The following is a 22679-nucleotide window of genomic DNA, read 5'->3' on the forward strand; positions in this document are numbered from 1 at the left end:
TCTGGAGGGCCTTCAAAGAAGTGGGCTGAACCCAATCATAAATGGCCTGTACCTTGGCCGGGTCCATTTCAATAGTTGACGGAGACAAAATAAATCCCAAAAATGAAATCCTCTGTACCACAAAATGGCATTTCGATACCTTGACATACAGGGAATTCTCCCTCAAAATCCGGAACACAGTCCGAACATGTTCCACATGAGAGTCCCAATTCTTGGAGAAGATGAAAATATCATCCAGATAGATAATCAAAAATTTATCCACAAAGTCTCGAAATATATCATTCATGAAGCACTGGAAGACAGAAGGGGCATTAGTGAGCCCAAAAGGCATCACCAGGTACTCAAAATGTCCCTCCGGAGTATTAAACGCCGTCTTCCATTCATCCCCATGCTTAATGTGAATAAGATTATGCGCCCCCCTGAGGTCAAGCTTGGTAAACCAGCAAACACCTTTAACTCTGGAGAATAGATCAGAAATCAGGGGTAATGGCTACTGATATTTAACAGTAATTTTGTTGAGCGAACGATAGTCAGTACAAGGCCTTAATGAACCATCCTTTTTAGCCACGAAAAAAAAAACAGCACCTAAGGGTGAAGAGGATGGTCTAATATGACCCTTCTCCAATGCCTCCTTAATATAGGATCGCATAGCCTCGTGCTCGGGTACAGATAAATTGAAAAGCCGACCCTTGGGTAATTTACACTCCGGGTTCAGCTCAATTGCACAGTCATAACTCCTATGAGGAGGCAAAGACGCATACTCATTCTCACTAAATACATCATAAAAGTCAGCCAAATAGTCAGGAACATCATGCGACTGGGGAGAGGTGGAGACAACAGGAGCATCACTAAGGGCACACCGACAACCCCAACTCACCACAGACAAAGATTTCCAATCCAGAACTGGATTATGGATTTGCAACCAGGGAAACCCCAGAACAGTGGTATCATGAAAATTATGCAACACCAAAAATCTGCAATTTTCTTGATGGTCTGGGGCGACCCGCATTACCACCTGGGTCCAAAACTGAGGTTTATTCTTCGCCAAAGGAGTAGCATCAATACCCCTCAAAGGGATAGGCGTCCGCAGAGGTGTCATAGGAAATCCACAATGTTTAGCAAAATCCAAGTCCATCAGGTTCAGAGCTGCTCCTGAATCCACAAAAGCTTTGGCGGAAAATGTGGACAGGGAGCAGATCAGAGTAATTGCCAGAAGATACTTAGGTTGAACACCACCCACAGAAAACGTGTGTGCACAACGTTTCTCTCGTTTAGGGCAGACAGAAATAATATGCGAGGCATCTCCACAAAAAAAACACAGCTTATTACGCCTTCTGAACTCCTGACGTTGTGCCCTAGACAAAACTCTATCACATTGCATAGGTTCAGACATTTGTTCAACAGGTGGCAACATCTCTCGTGTAGTTTTGCGTTCACGTAAACGCCGATCCACCTGAATGGCTAATGACATAGAATCGTCAAGACCAGAGAGAACAGGAAATCCCACCATAGTATCTTTTATAGTTTCTGACAAACCCTTCCGAAAGAGGGCTGCCAAGGCACCATCATTCCAGGTAGTAAGGACCGCCCACTTTTGGAATTTTTGACAGTACAACTCTGCCGAATCCCGACCCTGGCTTAATGCCAACAGGGTCTTTTCAGCCTGATCAATAGCATTAGGTTCATCATACAACAACCCCAAGGCTTGAAAAAATGCGTTCACATTATTCAGAATAGGATCATCAGGTTTCAAAGAAAATGCCCAATCCTGGCGATCGCCGCGCAGCAAAGAGATGACAATTTTAACCTGCGGCGCGGAGTTCTCCGACGAGTTAGGCTTCAAGGCAAAAAATAATTTACAATTATTCTTGAAATTCAAGAATTTAGACCCATCCCCAAAAAACACACCATGAGTGGGAATCTTTGGTTCAGCAGCATGTGAATGAGCAAGATAGGCGGAAATTCCTCGCACTTCAGCAGCGAGCTGCTCCACACGATCAGACAATTGCTTCATCTCCATTGAGAGAAAAATTCCCCCTATGGCCTCAGAGATATAGAGGAAAAAATATGCACACAAAAAAAAAAAAAATTCTGACCCTTTTTTTTTCCTCTTTTTTTTTTTTTTTTTTTACAATTCTCTCCTGCTATTGAGTACCCTAGGATCTGCGGTATGGCTGGTGATTCTGTTATGATGAGTCACCGAAGGAGGAAAAAACAAAATACCAGCTAAGTCCAGGAAAACCAGAGAGGTTGGCAACTATCGGATTGCAGACCCCTGGACCTATCCACAACAACTAGCAGTAGCCGTGGGGGGTTCCTACGGTGCCCTAGACCCCTTGATCACAGCCGGAGAACTATATAGCCTAAAGACAGAAAGGGGAAAAACTAAACTGCCCCAGAGCAGATCCCAAAGCAATAGGCAGCCCTCAACATATAATGACGGTGAAGCAAGATGAAAACACTAACACAGATAGAAAGATAGGTTGAGCAAATGATGGGGCCCAAGCTAACTACATAGGACAGGATAGGAAAGCTGCTGTCTGCCATCCGCAAAAACCCTATCAAAATGAGCCAACCGACTGATAGGAAAAACAGGCCCTGAAGTCGCTAGGCTTCAAAAGACTATATCAGCACTCAGGTATATTCTGAAGACAGAGCAAAAGATCAACAGATCAGAGACAAAAATGGAATTCAGCTCACCCCCGGCCGGGGATGGCAGAACTCCCAAAAAACAAGGCAAAACAAAAACAAAACTGAAGATTACAAAGCAGAGCAGAAAAACTTAGCTTTGAGATGCAGGAATCAGACTGGTCTCCAAGAATCCAGCAGGAAAATCACCAGCCAGGAAGAAGGAAGAGTGCAGTGTGGCACTTTTTTGAACAAAATCCTCATGATCAGGCCAAGGTTATCTGTAAGAAGTGTGCAAAGACCTTTAGCCGAGGGAAAAAACTGAAAAATTTGAATACCAGTTGCATGCTTAGACATTTAACCAGCATGGACTTGCAAGCGTGGACACAACACCAAACCTCACGTACCACATGTGCAACTGATCATAAAGAAGGTAGTCTGCAACGCTACATTGTTTCCCCCACTGTTAGCCCACCGGTTAGCATAGCAGCAAATGTTGAGGTGTCGTTGCAAGGCCAAAGCAGTCAGGGAATCCCACTGTTATATCAACGAAAGACTGACTCTAGGCCATCAGAAAGAACACCAAATCCATCACCATCATCAACCCTCTCTCAGTCCGCCCTGTCCACCGCTAGTTCCACCATGTGCAGCTCTCAAGTCCAGCTCACCCTCCCAGAGACTATGAGTAGGTCAAGAAAGTACTCAGCCTCTCATCCGCGTACACTGGGTTTGAACGCCAACATTGCCAAACTAATCTCGTTAGAGATGATGCCCTATCGGTTGGTGGAAAGCGCAGCTTTCCGCGAACTCATGGCCTATGCAGTACCACGCTATGACCTACCCAGTCGCCACTTCTTCTCTAGCAAAGGCATCCCAGCCCTCCACCATCAAGTGAAAGACCGCATTGTCCATGCACTCAAGCAGTCAGTGAGTGGAAAGGTGCACCTCACAACAGATGCATGGTCCAGTCGGCATGGCCAGGGCCGTTACGTGTCCATCACTGCACACTGGGTTAATGTGGTGGATGCAGGGTCCACAGGGGACAGCGGCGGTGGGACAGTGCTGCCTAGCCCACGGTATAGGAAACAGTTGGCTGTAGGCGTTCGTCCCTCCTCCTCCTCCAGAAGGGAAAGCTTGTCCACAGAGCGCAGTCATATGAGCTCTCCATCTGCAGCTGCCACTGTTGCACACGAGGTGTCCCCCTATCGAGCAGCTAGTGGAAAGCGTCAGCAGGCTATGTTGCAGATGATGTGTTTGGGCGACAGACACACCGCGGAGGTGCTGGCCGAGTACTTTCAGCGACAAACTGAGTCATGGCTGGGCAGTATACATCTTGAGGCAGGCAAGGTAGTTAGTGATAACGGCCGTAATTTTGTGGCAGCCATAGCCCTTTCAAAACTCAGCCACATACCTTGCTTGGCTCACACCTTGAAGCTGGTGGTGCAGTGCTTCCTCAACAATTATCCGGAGTTAACAGCCCTGCTCCAGAAGGTGCGAAGACTGTGCGCGCACATCCGCCAGTCGCCTGTACACTCCATTCGTATGCAGAAGCTGCAGCGATTGCTCCACCTTCCCAACCACCGCCTCATTATTGACATTGCAGCAAGGTGGAACTCCACCCTGCACATGGTTGAGCGGCTGTGCGAACAGAGGCAGGCCATAATGCATTTGTGAGAGGATACACGGCCAGGCACTTTGAGAGCAGACATGGAGTTGACAGGTGTGCAGTGGTCGAAGCTGAAAGACCTCTGTAAAGTCCTTCAGTGTTTTGAGGAATGCACATGGCTGGTAAGCACAGACGACGCCATCCTAAGCATGAGCATCCCACTTATGCGTCTGCTCATGCAAACTTTGACGCAGCTTAAGGAGAAGGCGTCTGCAGCCAATGTTGATGAGGAGGAAGAGGAAGAGGGAATCCTTGATGACATTCAGCCATTGTCTGCTCAGGGACCTCTCCTGGACGAGGTGGAGGAAGAAGAGGAGGAGGAGGATGATAATGGGGATGATTACTTAGGGGAGGAGGATGCATCTCGTGGGGCAAGTGAAAATGTGGGCGTGGCAATGTCTGGTACAGGGTTTGTGCGTGACTGGAGGGATGTGGATTTGCCAGAAAGTGCTCCTGACACCGGGAACATTGGCCCATATGTCAGATTATGCCTTGCAGATCCTAAAAAGGGACCCCCGCATTGCCAAAATGATGAACGATGACGACTACTGGTTGGCCAGCATCCTGGATCCACGCTATAACGGCAAATTACAAAACATCATGCCACAGGAGAACCTTGACCTAATATTGGCTAATAAACAAGCAACTCTGGTAAACCGGTTGGTTGAGGCATTCCCAGCACACAGCAGCGGTGATGGTTCTCACACGAGCCGTACGGGCTGGGGGCAGCTTGGCAGAGGTGTTCGTGGTGCACACAGCAGAAGTGGCGTTGGACACAGGGGTTTCATGACAATGTTGTGGACTGATTTTTCAAGTACCGCTCACACAACTGGTAATACTGCATCGATGGAAAGTGACAGGAGACAGCAGTTGTCAACTATGGTTACAAACTACTTTTCCTCCCATATTGATGTTCTCCCGCACAGGTCATTCCCCTTTGACTATTGGGCCGCTAAACTGGACACCTGGCCTGAATTGGCACAATATGCCTTACAGGAGCTCGCTTGCCTAGCTGCAAGTGTGCTATCGGAAAGAGTCTTCAGTGCAGCTGGCTCAATCCTGACAGAAAAAAGGACCCGTCTGTCAACCCAAAATGTGGATGATCTAACCTTCATTAAAATGAACCATGCATGGGTTTCCAAGGATTTTGTCCCACCTTCCCTTGATGACACATAGGTTGCCAGAAAAATGGCTTGCTTTGGTCCTCCTCCTATTCCGCCAACTTGACCTATTTCGCCTTTTGCAGCAGCTGAATGTCCCACATCAACATATGCCACTTTGTAAACCGCCCTAACTGGGCTGCCCCCCCCATGGCCAGGGTCACCACCTAGCGCACGAGACCGTGCGAGTGCCGTTGCCCTGGACCGGTGGGTAGGCCGACTCTTGGGCGCGGGCACTGGCACAGGGTCCCTCATAGTGCAATCAAGTGTCTCTGACGGTGGTGGTGCACACCCGCCGTCAGACACACCGCCGTACTATGAGGGGCCCAGTGCCAGTACCGATGCCCACGAGTGTGCCCCCCTTGCTTGGGCAGGACCCCAGAATTTGCAATGTTTACCTCTCCCTGCTCCTCCGCTGTGTAGTCTGGGCTGTCAAATCCTTCACTGGGAGTGCCACTACAAATTGATTGAACTGAAAGATGATGGTTAAGATGTAGCTATGCCCTGTCCTGCTGGCCGGGCTCTAGATCCAGATGATCAATGGCTTCCATTTCTTATGGACGTTGACTCACAATGACATGCAGTGGTGGTTTATCATCAGCTTTCACAGTTTTCCTACTCACAAACGTGTGACATTCCGGCGCACATTTTAAAATGTGCCCTCTCATGCCAATCAAATAGAATCGCCTACGGCCTGTGGCTTCTGTCTTTTGCACTCCAAAGTTACGTGACAGATCATGATAGCCAGTGAGCACCATGTTTACATCGCTCCTTGTGATAAAAATTTTATTGAGATGAGTAACAGTGATGGAATCAACGGAAGTGCGATACAGCAAGACTTTATTCACAAAAAAATGTTTTCACTGTCTCAACACACAAATTAATTGAGGGTCAGCATCGCCTATGAGAATTGTGATGTAAGTTTTTCCCGTGAATAGTAATTCCTAGATTTCTGCAATCACTAGCCTTTATGTCAGTAATTGTATGCGTCTCATTTCCTATTGCGGAGAGGCTGGACTGTATTACTGAGACAGAAATATATATGAAGATTTAAAAATAACACCAAAAGTATATAGTTGTGTACGCCTCAAATGCATTTCCTTTTTTCCACTTTTTAGATTGCTGTGTAACTCATACTGAGAACACGGAGATTTTACATGTTTAAACTTATCTATATATACCTGCTATCCAGTGATAAAGTACCCTTTCTCAACTTTGTACAATCTGGTCAAATCCATACTGGGCCTGAGAACATCTGAGTCTGCCTCCTGATCTATAGACATATATTTTTAATGTGTAAACTAGGCTACATATATACGTGTTATCCGGTGAAACTGTACCCTTTATCAACTTTCTACAATGTTGTTGAATCCATACTGAGCTTGAGAACGGCTGCCGAGCTGTTAAGCAAGCTACAGCACCTGTGGTTTGGACACGTAATTTTTTCAGGAATGACGGTTAGGCCTAACTCCGGAATTGCGGTTGACCTGAACTTACTGGGAAATCATCGTTCGCGGGGAATAATCTGAATCCCAGATCCCCATCACTAACGGAGTTCAGCAGGTTATCTGCACCTGTAAGCGACAAAAGCTGGTCCTTTCAGTGTAGCGTGCATGCAGCCCTGGACATGTACGGGAATGGTAGACCTGTTATTGCTCGATCTCACGTGCCAGAGCCTCGCTTATCCCTCTAGTAAGCTTGACGCGTACTGCGGGGGCATGCCCGAGTCTCGGTTGTTAACGGAATAAAGCTGAGAAATTGCTAGCACAACTACAAACACACATACCACACCACACCACACACAGAATCGACAAAGCTTTCAAAGTGTGCATCTTTTCTTTAGGTGGCATGGTTGTGGTTTCCCGGGTGGAGTCCAATTAAGCCACAGGCTCCACTCCTGGCGGTGCCCTTTTGGACATTCCTTTAAGGTTCAGCTTTGCAATCATACTGCCCCCGGAAACCAAAAACTTTGCCTTCATGGACGCTGTTTGGAGGTTTGTGGGAATAACGCCGCATGATCAGCAGTCGGCATATTGGTCGACCTCCCAGGGCTGTGGGGTACTCGGTACCGGGCCGGTGTCAGTGGGATGTGTCACAGCAGCGGTGACCCGGACGGTGGCCCTGGGCGCCCATGTAAATGGTGTGGTATAATGGTAAAGAGTTTATATAGATAGTTTGACGCCACCTGTGATGTTCGCCAACATAGATGTTAGGCCGACACTGCATGCAGATCCTCTGGGACTGATGGTGTTGTGCAGCAAAGATGGTGAAGCTCACCACAGGTGGAGCTGGAGTCCCAGGGAAGTGTAGATGTAGTGATGGGGGAAAGGCACAGGTGGTGTAGGTGCTGGTACCCAGATGTAGCGGTGCTGGAATAACTGTAGGACACCAGGTCGTGCAGTTCCAAAGCTTTACTCACAGTCTGCAGGTTACACAGATGCCTGCCTCCGTGCTGTGTCCTCCGGGTCAGGACCTCAGCCAACCTCCGGGACCAAAATGGAAAGCTCCCTTCCAACATGTACCTTCCTGAATGTCTCCTTTCTAGCGCTTGTGGGGGAAGCACTCACAGGACCGTGGTTCACTGAAGCGCCTCCTGTCTAACAGATGTTCCTCAGACTTTACTTGCATGGCAGACAGCTGTAGCCTTTTCCTTCTGGGGTGTCCGAGCCTTAGTTGGGTACAGAGCATTTATAGCTGCTACTTCCCCTGGTTTCTGCTGCAGGAACGTCAGTGTCCCTACAAACTCGGAGACCGGAATTGGGACCATGCGCTCCAGCTAGGAGTGAGCCTTAACTCTGCTCATCCTCCAGCTCACCCTTCTCACGTCCACACACTTCCCCTTCCCTGCACAGAGTGCCCTAACTTACCTCCTCCCGACCACAGAGAGCAGCTCCTCACCAGTCAGGTTCAGAGGTCTCCCTGCTGGCCTGGAGTGGGAAATGTGTTGTGTGTTGGTTTCACTGCTAGAGAGATCCTTCGTTGCTCCCAAGCTTGACAACACACTCCCTAGGAGGAAGGCAATGCCACAGTGGCGACCGTACTCTTGGGGATGCCACAAGTGCACTGAGGCCCAGCCACTGCTGGATGATGCTGCTGGTACATTGACCCAGACCACTACATTCCTCTCGCACTCTACACAGCCAGAATCTGACCCAGAGGAAACTCAGGTTCCCTTTCCCGCATACTATACCACCTTACACGGTGACAAAGAGGAAGGTGCAGATGAAAGTGCAGGTTCCTTGAGCAGGTGGGGGGCATACTCATGGGCGATGGCATTGGCACAGGGCACCGCATAGTACGCAAAAGTGTCTCTGCCGGTGGGAGGGCCTAAACAGCCAAGTGCAGTGAGATGGAAGATGGGGACGACAAGGAGTTCAGAGTAGTGCAGGGATTCCCTAGCAAGGAGACTTATGTAATTGTTTTCAATGTTGGGACAGCAATTTTTGGGGAGCACTATACTCTGGTGAATGATATATGGGGCCCACCATACACTGGAGCATTCCAAAGGTGGACATCAGACACTGGAGCAGCATTTACAGGACCCATTATACACTAGAGCAGTAGAAATGGGGCCCATTATATATGGAGCATTATTTGGGCCCATAAGACAGTGGAGCTTCATCCATTGGGACCAACATATACTGTAGCATTATGTGGAGCTCATCATATACGGTTTGAAACATTATATGGGAATAATGATTCCGTGTGGAGAAATATATGGGCCTCATTACTCTGTATAGCGCACTAAGCGCTGGCCATAATACTGTATGGAGTTATATACTGTCCGTTTTTGGAGGTATTGGAGAATATAAAATGGATATCAGTCATGAGATGTAAGAAGTGAAGTATTTTTCATTGTACTATACTGCTATTTCTCTGCTGTATCGGAGCATCATGAGTTGTGGTATGTGTTAAAGGGGTGCTCTTTGGCCCTGGGCCCACGAAAACCTGGAGCCAGCCCTACCCCCCCAAAACTGTAGCCAAATAACCCCCATTTTTCAGTGCGTAACTAGTATTATGAAGTAAATTAAGGTTGACAAGCTTAAGTAATAAGAATTGATGCTTTTGGCATTCAAATGGGCACTGTAGGTGTGTTTCCTGTCCTCTCACTGCCGACTTTAATTCCCCATTGACTTACATTGGGTTTCGTGTTTCGGTCGGACCCCCGACTTTTCCCTATAGTCGGCCGATTTTGCTCGACCCGACTTTTGGAAAAGTCGGGTTTCATGAAACGAAACTCGACCCTAAAAAACCAAAAGTCGCTCAACTCTAGAAATAAATAAAATGTGGTAAAATAGCAAAAAAAGTGCAATTCCACAATTGTTTTTGTTTGTTTTCACCATATTCACTAAATGCTAAAACTGACCTGCTGTTTTGATTCTTTAGGTCGTTACGAGTTTTCAGATTCCAATACTGATGTCCGCGCCAGCGCCGTTACAACTTTTCTCATGGTGCTCGCACTGACGTTAGTGAGTTGAACTGAGTTCTTTGGCTGTGAACTCCCAGGACCTTTCTGATGGCACCGCGAGCGTGAGAACTTTCTCACGCTCATGATGTCGTCAGTCAGGTCATAGGAGTTCACGTGAGATACTGAGCAGCAGTAGCACACGCTGTTCAGTGTTTCTGCTGGATGGCAGGCTGTGTAGTCCCACCATGCAGCAATGCAGCCTGCCATCTAGATGTAGGAAAGCTGGACTCATCGTGGGACAAATGGATTATTATCTTCTCAGCTAACAGGTAAGGGATATTGTGGTTTATTATTTTAATTCTGTTACAGGAGACCAAGGTTTTTGTGGAATGGGCGATAACATGAGTATGGAATAATTTAGATTAATAAATGGAGTCTGCATCATTCTTTCAATTAAAGGACTTTTTTCTGGCTGTGTGGTTTTTTTTTTTCATAATATAACTATAGGATTAGTAATGCATAGGTGTCTTATAGATTCCTTTCCACTACTAACCCATGGGCTTGATGTTACCAGACAATACAAAGGTGACATGAATCCCACAAATATGAGCCCCACTTGACACGACCACAGAACAAGTTGGAAGAGTCGGGCAAAGCACCTTTTCTGGAGCGGCTGAGGGCTGCTATTTTTAGGCTGATGAATCAATATCCATGGCTTCTTACCAGCCTGTGAATACCAGCTCCCATCTGTTTGCATTAGTTTGGCTGGTTGTCACACCATTTTTTAAAATTGTTTACTTATTTAATTAAAAAAAATATGGTTCGGAGACCCCTCCATTCTTGATAACCAGCCTTGTCGAAGCTGAAAGATGAGGGTTGCAGCCTGGAGCTGTCAGTTTTGCCTGTCTGGTTATCAAAAATACAGAGGAACCCAACATCAATTTTTTTTTTATTTATTTAAAGCGCAGCCAGACGCCGCTTGCTCTCGCTATTAATAGTTGAATACAATTTTCAGCATTGTTTTCTGCTAGTGCTAATTGTAGCATGAGCAGGGGACCGGGATATGAACTGTCTTCACTCCAGCATTCATCTCTGGGAAACAGCGCAAACACTACCAATGATTCCCAGGCGCTGGTACATATTGCACTGATGACATAGAGATGTCATCCATGTGTCATCAGTGTGCACGTCTGTAGGACATTTTGCAGTCCGAGCTGCTACAGGAAAGATCCCTTAGTGATCTCGGTCATTTACTGAACTTTGGCAGACTTTTGCCACACTCGGAAATCCAAACACGAATCTGAATGAATTACGTTCAAGCCGAATCTGAGATTGGCAAACGTTTTCCGAACAAGTTTGCTCATCTCTAGTGGCTAGCATCTTTAAGGAAATATACATATGTAAAATAAAGGAGACTGAGAAACAGAGATGAGTAATGGAGGTGTGGACAGACTGAGTTATAGAGAAAGTATACTTAAACAACCCATTCAGTTAAAACATTTTGAATGAAGTGCTATGGAATCAAATTAAAAAAATGTGGCTTGGCCCCATTTATGCATTCCTCAAAACTGGCAAACAGACTTGGCAGAAGTAGCACATGTCTGGCTAAATATGGCACCCTAAACTTTGAAGTAATCATAATATTCTCACATCCAATCATGGGACACCATCTTTTGGCAGAGATGATGTGCTCTTGCTACTGAGTTTACCGCCAATTTGGATGAGTGCTTCAGTACAGATGTTAATCCGTTTACCTTTGTGAAGTTATTTTCCCATCAATGCTCATGCATTTGTATAATTTAGTATACAGCGTAAAGTTATATTATATGATTGTGATAAAACTTGACATCAAGAGGAATTCTATTTTTAGTGTAATTGTCATGTCATAAAAGCTTTTGACATTTCCCAAAGACATGCCTTAAGTCTCTACATGCTGAATCCTAACAGATACCTACAGTAAAATGTAGAAAGAGTGAGCCGCTGTCATGCGAGACAAGCTTTTTAAGAAGCCGATTGTGTACGTTGAAGGAGGCAGCATGGGAGCTCTGATCTTTAGGAAAAAATAATACTTAAAGCTGTATAATTACCTCTTTGATAACATATTAAAATATATTTGTTGTTGGATGCTTTTAACCTGTTGAAATTCACATCTTCCACCTGAGGATGACTGGAAGTGACTTTAAGATCGAAGCCCTTTGGAGACCTGAGGGCAATGGCCCCTTTTTAACCATTGAATGGTTGCCCTTACTTAGACATCTGCTGTGATGACAGCTCCTCTTTTATATGCAATGCTATATTTAAGATATCAGATTAGTAAGTTTCTACCTTTGGAGATAGCATAAGTAATGACTTATTTTTGTTCTAGGGTTTTGAACTTTCTGATGATGCATATGAATATTGTTGCTTATAGCTTAGGTATTTTATACTTTTACGGCTAGAATAACATTGGTAGATATGTGAGTCAGCTTTCCAAATCACTGCTAAATTTTATAAATGTTCTGGAGACACCCACATTACTTCTGAACAAAACTTATTTAAGGGATGTCAATTTAAATTTGAGATGAATCACAGAACCCTGCTGGCTCCGTTGCATACGTAAATATGAAGAGGTGGGATTTTTCCCCACCTGTGTGCTTATCATCTTTATAGATTAATGTTTTTGTAACAGGATAATCATTCATGTATTTTTCTGAGTCTTAAATATTGAAGTGTTACAATATAACTATTTATAAAGTTTCTGTGCTTAGAAGTGTTCGAAAATATTTGCCATCGAAGAGCCGTCAAAGCAATTCTTATCACAGTATACTTATATATTGTAAATGTGACTATTCGCTAGAAATAAGATAAATAATTGGGTTGGAATTGAATTCTACTTGAAGTTTGTAAAAATCCACATTTGTCAAAATATGGATTGTTTTAAAATTTCTCTTCTCCACAGATTCAACAGGATGGTGTCTGCTGATTGTCATTTTTCTGAACCATAATGTGCTATCAAAAGGTTAAAAAAAATACAAATTCTTATACCACTCACCTCTCAGGCACCTCAATTGATCACTGCCACCTGTCTGGTCCTCGGGGCATTTTTTGATCTCCTACCACTCTCGTTGGAATCTTCAGTCGTCTTGTGCTGCACCAGAATTCTGGGTGTCATGACTTCTGGGAGGGTTCTGCACCGGCATGTGGGTGGTCTATGGTGTCTTGTCGCCATGATGTACACTATTGTCCTGCCATGAACCCGTGCAAAACACTTCTTGGTGCCATGATACCTGGAAGTTTGGCGCAGAGCAAGAAGGCCGAAGATTTCAAACTTAGCGGAAGGGGATCGGATAATTGGTTGAGGACCAGATGGATGGTGGTGAGTAGCAGTGTTGAACAGTGAGTATAAGGATTTTTTATTTTGATTCATGTTATTGTCATTAGGCTCTGGTGTATGGAGAGACCCCAGAAAGTAATGAAGGACATTAGATTTGTGGACAATAAGTTCTCTGTAAATCAAATTCCCAGGAAAAACCATGTGAGCAGGCAAATTTGAAATGTAGTTTGGTCAAAATTGTAGCAATAAGGACCAGCAGAATTCTATGCTATTTTATTCTTCTTTTATAGTATTGAGCATTGCAGAAAATGCAGAGTGTTGGCAGGAAAAATGTTGTGTAATATACACTCATTTTTTATTTGTTTTTACTTTTGATGTGGTTTTACATGCATTTTTTTCCTCATCAACAACTCTGAAAGAATTGACGTTACAAATTTGAAAAAAAAAAAACATTTTGGTAGTTGAAATCTGCTACGAAGAGAAAAGCAGTATATTGATAAGATTTCAGAAATCTCATTCACTTTGCTTGTACTTTAAACTGCAGTATTTTTTAACACTGGCAAAATCACAGTGAACAAGCCCTTAGTGTTTTTCTGTTCGGTTTTTGTGTTGGTGTGTAGGAGTGTGTGATGTTTTACCTTTAAAGAAATACAAACATGGGAGCCATAAAATGGCTACACTTTTTTCTTCTTTAATACTATTAAGGCAGCAATAGTGTAGAAAGGACACTGTCTATTCGGTTTGTAGAATGTGCAGCTGTACACTTTATGCGAATGAATACATTAGTCTTATATGGAATCTTAAGAGGTTTTTTTTGCTTACCATACTAATAGTATCCTGAAATTGGGCTTGGGCAGTCCTTTCAGGATATTTAACTTTTATTTCCTTACATTGCTCCATTGTCTTGTTGTAAGCTAAGGAAAATTTCTATCTCGTGCCAGCAAGTCAAGCGTATGTAAATGCAATACAAATATTCATCCTCTCCCATAATCTCAGCCCTCTACACAGGCATCAGTGATTTGGGTGCAGTCAAAATGCCACATTATTCGACTGAGGATTGCATCACAAACCTTAGACTGGCTCTCTGCTCTCCTGCCCTGAACATGACAGAATGTATTTCTAGAGAGGAACAGCAGCTTATTGGTTGCAAGCAGTTTTGAAGCTATAAGCTGTAAGGAAACCTGTCTTTTTGCAGATATAATCTTTATTGTGGCCTGTATGGTATGAAAAGATGAGCAAACTGGTATATAGGCCTTGATTTATCATTGACTTTTTTGCCTGTTTTTCTGTCTTGTTATGTGTGTTTATTGCATTTTTTTAGTTAGCACCCAATTTGATATTCAATTTGCACCTTTTTGCACATTTTTGAAGCACTATTTTATACAAGCTTGCTTGACTCTTCTTTCACAAAATATGGTGCAACGCTAGTCTAGTCCCTGCCTGGAGTGATCTATTGCATGCCGCAAAAGTCACATTGTTTCGTGTCAATTTGGAAACCATGCTCCTTTTTGCTCAAAAAGTTGCAAAAATGGTTACTGACAGAAGAGAAGCCCTTGTTTGATTTTGCACCAAATTCATGAACTGCTTGAGCCAGTTTGATGAATTTGGCATAACAAACGACAGCAAATATCTCATGACAAAAAATGTAAAGTGGCTTAAAAAAAACAAAAGTGATAAATTGGGGCCACCATAGTTTTGTGAGAAAAGATTAAATTTAACTTGTATTTGTATTTTAGTAGTGAAGGCCACATTCAAGACCTATCTCTAATTATCTCTTTTCATTTTTCAGCAAAATGAACTCTACTCATCATCAGTCTCCTGCCAAGGTTCTAGTTACTTAACAGCCTCTCTTTCACAGCCTTTTGTGCTTTTTTATAACGCCCTAACTTTAGCCGTCTACTCAGTCTCACAGCAAGCCTCACTTGTTCTCAACTGGCTATTGCTCAGACACTCAGCAGTAGCACTAAAACCCCTGTTTTTTTAGGACATACCTCAACTCCACTTACAGGTGTTACAGTGCAATCCATTCTTCTTACTCCCAAATGTCCACCAGTGACTAACACCTCCTCCACATGTATGGTGGCACCCAGGAATGCGATTTCTTATGTCATAAACTGCCACAGAATTTGTATTACCCATGAAACAATTGTTCACTAGTTCCTACTCAGTCGCTGCTCATACTCTGTGGGTTTATTTGCATAAGTAATGGAAGAAAAATAATATTATTATAGCATATCAAGCTTGCATAGAGTTAGTGGTCTACCACATGGCTGATAGGACACATGAGACTAGGAGACCCATTGCTGATGCCGGGATTTGCCATCACCCCTTCTGTCACACTTTTCAATGGTATCTGCATCCTGAATACTAGCTGAAAATAATAAGGGAAGAGGGGACAATCAGATCCTTGTTTCATCATTCACTATCATAAGAGCAAAACTGTAGAGCCCAGGGCAATGAGGTGAAGGGAAAAGTGAATAGTGTATGGATGATAATCTCTGGGGCCATCAAACTGTGTGTAGGGTAATGCCGGGCCATCATACAGTTTTGAGAGATTTGGGATCCATTATAATGTGTGGAAAGGCTACATGGGGTCCATTACATCTTGAGTCAGGGCTGTGAAGAGGCTATTATACTGTTTGAAGTGCTCTGCGGGATATTAAACTGTGTGTAAAGGCCAATATACTGTTTGGAGGACTGTGTTGGGAACATTGGGAACATTATACTGTGTGGATGGTTGTGGAAGGCCACTACACTGTGTGAAGGACTGTCGCACTGCCATTACACTGTGTGGGAACCATTGTACTGTGTGGAGAGCTGTAGAGGCCATTATACTGTGGGCAAAGTTTTATAGGAGTTAATTTATTGTGTGAGAGCCATTATATTGTGGTGGAGGATTGTGGGACCCATTATACTGAGTGGAGCTATAATACAATGTGGAAGGGTATGTGGAGACAATTTTACTGCGGATGGCTCTATGAGGGGCTATTATACTATTTGAGATGGCTCTGTAAGAGCATTTATACTGTGTGAGGGACAACAATTATGCTGTGTAGAAGGCTGTAGGTAGCTGCTATACTGTGTGGAGTGGTGTGGGAGCCATTTTACTGTGTGGAGTGTATGGAGCCAAAATACTGATTTGTAGGTTTTGAGAGGGGCATTATAATTTGTGAATGGCTGTGTAGGCACCATTATATTGTGTAATGGGTTGTGTTGTGTGGGCATTACACTGTGTGAAGGGCTCACTGAGGGCTATATTACTGGTTGGAAGCTTGGAGGGCTGAGTGCCAGCAATTTTACTGCATGTAGAGGTGTGAAGGTCATGACATTGTGTGGAGGGCTGTGATGGGGCCATTATACTGTGTGGAAGGCTGTATGAGAGCAATGATGCTGCTGTGTGGATGGCTGTGTGGGTGCTTCATGCTGTGTGGAAGGCTATGAAGGGGCAGTATACTGTGGGTAGACGTGTATGGAGACAATTTTACTGTGTGGAGGTTTTGTATTGTTCTGTCCCCACATGAGGCGAATGGAGGTGTAGTTGATTGGGGCTGGGAGAGATTCCTACCATCCGTTTCCTCAATGAAGAGCAGACAGGACCATTGTTGTTGTTTTGCTGTTCATGCGTCCGGAGAGATGATACACACCAGATATTGTGAAGTCCAGACTTGTTTATTTGGAGATCAGGACATACAGCACACGATTGGCAATGCAGTAGGTTCTACAGATGTGCAGATGTAATGACCAAAGTGATACAGCAATGTGTGTGCAGCAAGGTGTGCAGCAAGTTGGAGCAAGGTGAGCAAATTGTGAGTGGTCAAAAAACTGATGCCTTTCACAGCCTGGTAAGCGTGTCTCTCCCAGGAGAAAATGAAACTAATAATAGCCACCAGCAGGAAGAGAAGGAATGACCTGACCTGGAAGGGAAGATCATGTACCAGAATTAAATAGCTGCAGTCTGCCATATGGAAAAAGGACAGCAGGTGGCAGAAGACCAAATGCAAACCTGAACACAAAGAATGGTAACAAAACACAATCTATATAAGCATATAATCATAACTTTAAATGGAGCAGCACACTCCCCGTCTGAAATTCCGAAAGGGATTTCACTATATTAATATTTTTGTTTAAGTAACGTTCGATAACCTAGAAAGGAAACACAAATATGCATGCAATAATAACAACTTCAAAATGAGGTAGACGACAGTCAGTTCCTGAGACAATTCAATGAAAACCCATCTTCGGATCAGAGAAGCCGCACTAGGCCAAACTGTCTGCGACACAACGGTAATCCAATGGACCAAGTAGTAGGGCAGTGTTCTGTTCATGGTTCATCCTACTGGAATGTCCTCAAATGGTAGTATCAATACGAGCTCGTGGATTGGCCTCTGAAATGTCTTAGGCTTGCCTTTCCTAAGGACCTTCAGCTTCACCTTCTGGACCTTACCGTTGTGATAAAACACTCCAGGATCGCCTTTGCTGGGGTCAAAGGTCACGTGCATTCAGCATGAAACTCAGGCGCAGAGCTGGGATTCGTGTATAACTGACCCTGGGTCAGGTTTATTAACGGTGGAAGCAATGCAAAAGGAAATAAAACATAAAACAAATCCTTGCCTGTCCGGCACTAACTAAACAATGGACAACCTAACTACCAACTGGCGGGCTTCTCCCGTCCAGCCAAACCACAGTTGCAGTGGGCACTGCTTCCACTCACGTGTGTCTCTCACACAGACAGGCTCTCTGTGTTCCCAGGCTGAGACACTCACACAACCACCTTGCATCCTTTTATATCCACCTCCCATTATCCATTAGTAAGCAGGTGCGATACTGACCAGACTAGGCCACATAGGAAAGGAATCTGGGTGAGATATACCTGCCCTCATCCACTATTCCCACATGATTCTCACATATCCCCCCCTTCTGCTCAGACCACTCCGGTCGAGCAATGACACCCGCCAAACAGTGCACTCGGGACAGGGCATCTGCATTTCCCATCTGTACCCCTGGGCGGTGCTCCACCGTAAAAGTGTAGGCCTGCAGGGCAAGGAACCACCGGGTCACCCGGCTATTCCGTTCCTTGTTCAAGTGCATCCACTTGAGAGGGGCATGGTCAGTGATCAGCCTGAACTTTCGGCCAACCAGGTAATATTTGAGGGCTTCTAGAGCCCACTTAATGGCGAGGCACTCTTTTTCTACGACTGCATACCATTGCTCGTGTTTATTCAGCTTCCTGCTGAGATAGAGGACTGGGTGTTCCACTCCGTCCCTCACTTGTGAGAGTACAGCCCCGATACCGGTATCAGAGGCATCCGTTTGTACCACAAACTCACTGCGGAAGTCAGGAGTCACCAGTACGGGCTGAGAGCAAAGTGCCCGTTTTAGGCTATGGAAGGCTTCTTCAGCCGCTAAGCTCCATTTAGTCATGACGGAGTCTTTCCCTTTTGTAAGATCCGTCAGGGGGGTAGCGATGGCTGCAAAATTGGGTATGAACCGGCGATAATAACCGGCGATCCCCAGGAAGGCTTGCACCTGCTTCTTGTTGACAGGTTGTGGCCAGTCCTGAACCGCCTGAGTCTTATCAACCTGGGGTTTAACAACACCCCTCCCAATTACATACCCCAAATACCGGGCTTCTTCTAGCCCGATGTGACATTTCTTGGGGTTCGCGGTTAGACCTGCCTCCCACAGGTCGTCAATCACAGCTTGTACTTTCTGGAGATGAGTCTCCCAGTCCAAGCTGTAAATGACAATGTCATCCAAATAGGCCGAAGCATACCGCCTATGTGGCCTCAAGACTCGATCCATCAGTCTCTGGAAGGTCGCCGGTGCCCCGTGCAGTCCAAACGGCATATACACATACTGAAATAAACCTTCTGGCGTAGCAAATGCCGTCTTTTCTCTGGCAGCCTCCACCAGAGAGATCTGCCAATACCCCTTTGTTAGGTCTAGGGTCGTAATATACCGGGCTTTTCCTAACCGATCTATTAACTCGTCGACCCGGGGCATGAGGTAGGCATCAAATTTTGAGACCGCATTCAGTTTCCTGAAGTCATTGCAGAACCGGATGGTGCCGTCCGGTTTAGGAATTAGCACAATCGGGCTGGACCACGCACTGTGCGATTCCTTAATGACTCCTAACTCTAACATTGCCTTCACTTCTCGGGAAACGGCTTCATGGCGCGCTTCCGGGATTCGGTAGGGCTTTACGTGAACTGTGACACCAGGTTCCGTTACGATGTCATGTTTCATTAGCATAGTCTGCCCGGGTTTTTCTGAGAAAAACTTTTGGTTGTGAAGTAGAAACTGCCTGACTTCCGTCTTTTGCCGCTCCGAGAGAGTCTCTGCAACCCGTACCTCCGGTACGGTATGCGAGCAGACAGGACGAGCCAGCTCCGCTGGCAAGGCAGACCGATCCTTCCAGGGCTTTATCAGATTTACATGATAAATCTGTTCAGGTTTCCGTTTACCTGCCTGGTATACTTTGTAGTTTACTTCACCAACTCTTTCCTTGATCTCAAAGGGGCCCTGCCACTTTGCCAGGAACTTACTGTCCACCGTGGGGATGATGAAGAACAAGGTGGGGTAGCGTCGTCTCGGAGTCCTTCCGCCACGGAGTAACATTCAACCAGATCCACCAGTTGATCTGCCGTCGTAGGATTTCCATGGCTTACCCACTTCCTCAGGGCTGGCGGTAGAGCTCTCAGGTACTTGTCCATGACGACTCTCTGGATTATCTCTGGCGCTGTCAACACCTCGGGTTGTAGCCACTTCTTCGTCACGTGGATCAGGTCGAACATCTGGGACCGCGGTGGTTTATCCGGCAGATAAGTCCATTGATGCACTCTCTGTGCACGGACAGCGGTCGTCACTCCCAGCCGGGCCAAGATCTCGGCTTTCAGTTTGTCAAAGTTCTGCACGGCTTTAGGCTCTAAGTCATAATAAGCCTTTTGGGCCTCACCGGAAAGAAACGGGGCAATCAGGCCGGCCCATCGTGCCTTTGGCCATTTTTCTCGCACCGCCGTCCGTTCAAACGTGGGCAGGTATGCCTCGACGTCATCTTCGGTCGTCATTTTCTGCCAGTACCGACTCACGTGAATGACTCTCGACTCGGCTTCCAGGTTAAGCTCAGGTAAGCTTGCCAAGCGCTGCGCCACCTGCTGGAGAAGCGAACGATCGGTAACTGTCATGTCCACCAACTCCTTCAGCTGGGCCATCATCACCCGATTAGCTTCTTGCTGGACGGCGGTGGACTGTACCAGCGCTTTCACCACGTCCTCCATGCTCATGCTTGCAACGTGAAGCCCGCGTTCTCCACCACAATGTGATAAAACACTCCGGGATCGCCTTTGCTGGGGTCAAAGGTCACGTGCATTCAGCATGAAACTCAGGCGCAGAGCTGGGATTCGTGTATAACTGACCCTGGGTCAGGTTTATTAATGGTGGAAGCAATGCAAAAGGAAATAAAACATAAAACAAATCCTTGCCTGTCCGGCACTAACTAAACAATGGACAACCTAACTACCAACTGGCGGGCTTCTCCCGTCCAGCCAAACCACAGTTGCAGTGGGCACTGCTTCCACTCACGTGTGTCTCTCACACAGACAGGCTCTCTGTGTTCCCAGGCTGAGACACTCACACAACCACCTTGCATCCTTTTATATCCACCTCCCATTATCCATTAGTAAGCAGGTGCGATACTGACCAGACTAGGCCACATAGGAAAGGAATCTGGGCGAGATATACCTGCCCTCATCCACTATTCCCACATGATTCTCACACCGTCTTGACTAGGGAAAGTCTTTGTAATGATTCCCATAGGCCAGTCGATCCTTCGGGCTTGTTGTTCTTTCATTAGTACCACGTCTCCTTCTTTCAAGTTCGGTTTATTCTGTCACCATTTTCTTCTTCCTTGGAGAGTCACAAGATATTCCTTTCTCCACCGGTTCCAGAAGTAGTCAGCGAGGTACTGCACACGTTTCCACTGTTTCTGGTAGGTGTTTGCGTGAGTAAACTCTCCACTAACTGATAGCGGATTCCCGGTCTTTTGGGTGAGAAGAGTAGCTGGCGTAAGAATGGTCGGTTTTTCGGGATCCATGGACACTGGGACAAGTGGTCTTGAGTTGATTATGGCAGAAACTTCAGCCAGAAGAGTAACCAAGGTCTCATGCGTAAGCCTTGAAGAGTTTACGTCCATAAACATAGAGTTCAGGATGTTGTGTGAGATCCCGATCGTCCTTTCCAAGGAACCTCCCATGTGAGAACTATGCGGAGGATTCAAGATCCAGGTGCAACCTCTTTCTGCCAGTTGATCCTGAATTGGCTTGATGTCAATATCCAGCTCTCGACATGCACCGATGAAGTTGCTTCCACAGTCTGACCTCAACTGTTTCACCGGTCCTCTTATCGCTAGAAACCGCCGGAGAGCGTTGATCAGGCTGGATGTGTCCATAGACTCTATTACCTCTATGTTGACGGCACGGACACTAATGCAAGTGAATAGTACGGCCCAACGTTTGCTGTTGGCATGGCCACCTCGAGTTCTGCATGCAGATACCATCCATTGCCCAAAGACATCTAGGCCAATGTAGGTGAAAGGCGGCTCGGCACTCAATCTATCAGAGGGAAGGTTGGCCATTTGTTGATGTACCTGTTTTCCTCTGGTTTTCCGACATTGCACACAGCGATGTAGTGATCCTGCTACACGTCTTTTCATACCTATGATCCAAAGCCCTGCAGACCGTAACTTGCCTTCTGTGACCTGCCTGCCTTGGTGCTCGGTTTTTTCATGAAAGTGCCAGATCAGTAAATCAGTGAAATGATGTTTAGTGGGAATGATGCAAGGATGTTGCTCTGAAGCCACAATCTTGGCTTGATTTAAACAACCACCGACTCTCAGCAAACCGAAGCCGTCCATTACTTGATTCAAGTGGGCAATGGGGCTTTTCAGAGGGATCTGCTGTTTGTGGTGTAGGCATTCCCATTCAGTACTGAATACGCTCTGCTGGACTTAATGTATTATAAGGGACTCACAGTGAGAAATGTCTTCGGCAGAGAGTGGTTTATGGCAGATGTGCCAGCCGTGACAGTCTTTGTCTCCAAGTGAGTTGTGATATGATCTCGCAATGTGGATTAACCTTGACAAGTCTCATCCAATTGGAGAAGTGTTCAAAGCACTGGCAACCGAGGCTGGAGGTTGGTTTAGTGTTCGTCGCCAAAGCACTGACCTCGGAGCGAACTTCTGGATCGCCATCCGGATCCTGGATGCTGAAGACTTCCTGGACACTTCACTTCCCTTCTGTTCCAACAGAAACTTAGGACCTGAAAGCCAAGAAGAGTTAGCAAAGGATCTTATAGACATAGGTCTAGTGGCATGGTCAGCTGGATTAAGTTCAGATGGGATATAGTGCCATTGTTCAGGCTTAGAAGACCTCCTTGTTCTTTCAATGCGGTTACTGACGTACACGTAGAAGCGCCTTGTTTGGTTGTAGATGTAACCTATGACAACCT

The sequence above is a fragment of the Dendrobates tinctorius genome, unplaced genomic scaffold (genome assembly GCF_039654945.1).
Source record: "Dendrobates tinctorius isolate UK_male_01 unplaced genomic scaffold, ASM3965494v1 ptg000162l, whole genome shotgun sequence".
NCBI classification, from domain to species: domain Eukaryota; kingdom Metazoa; phylum Chordata; class Amphibia; order Anura; family Dendrobatidae; genus Dendrobates; species Dendrobates tinctorius.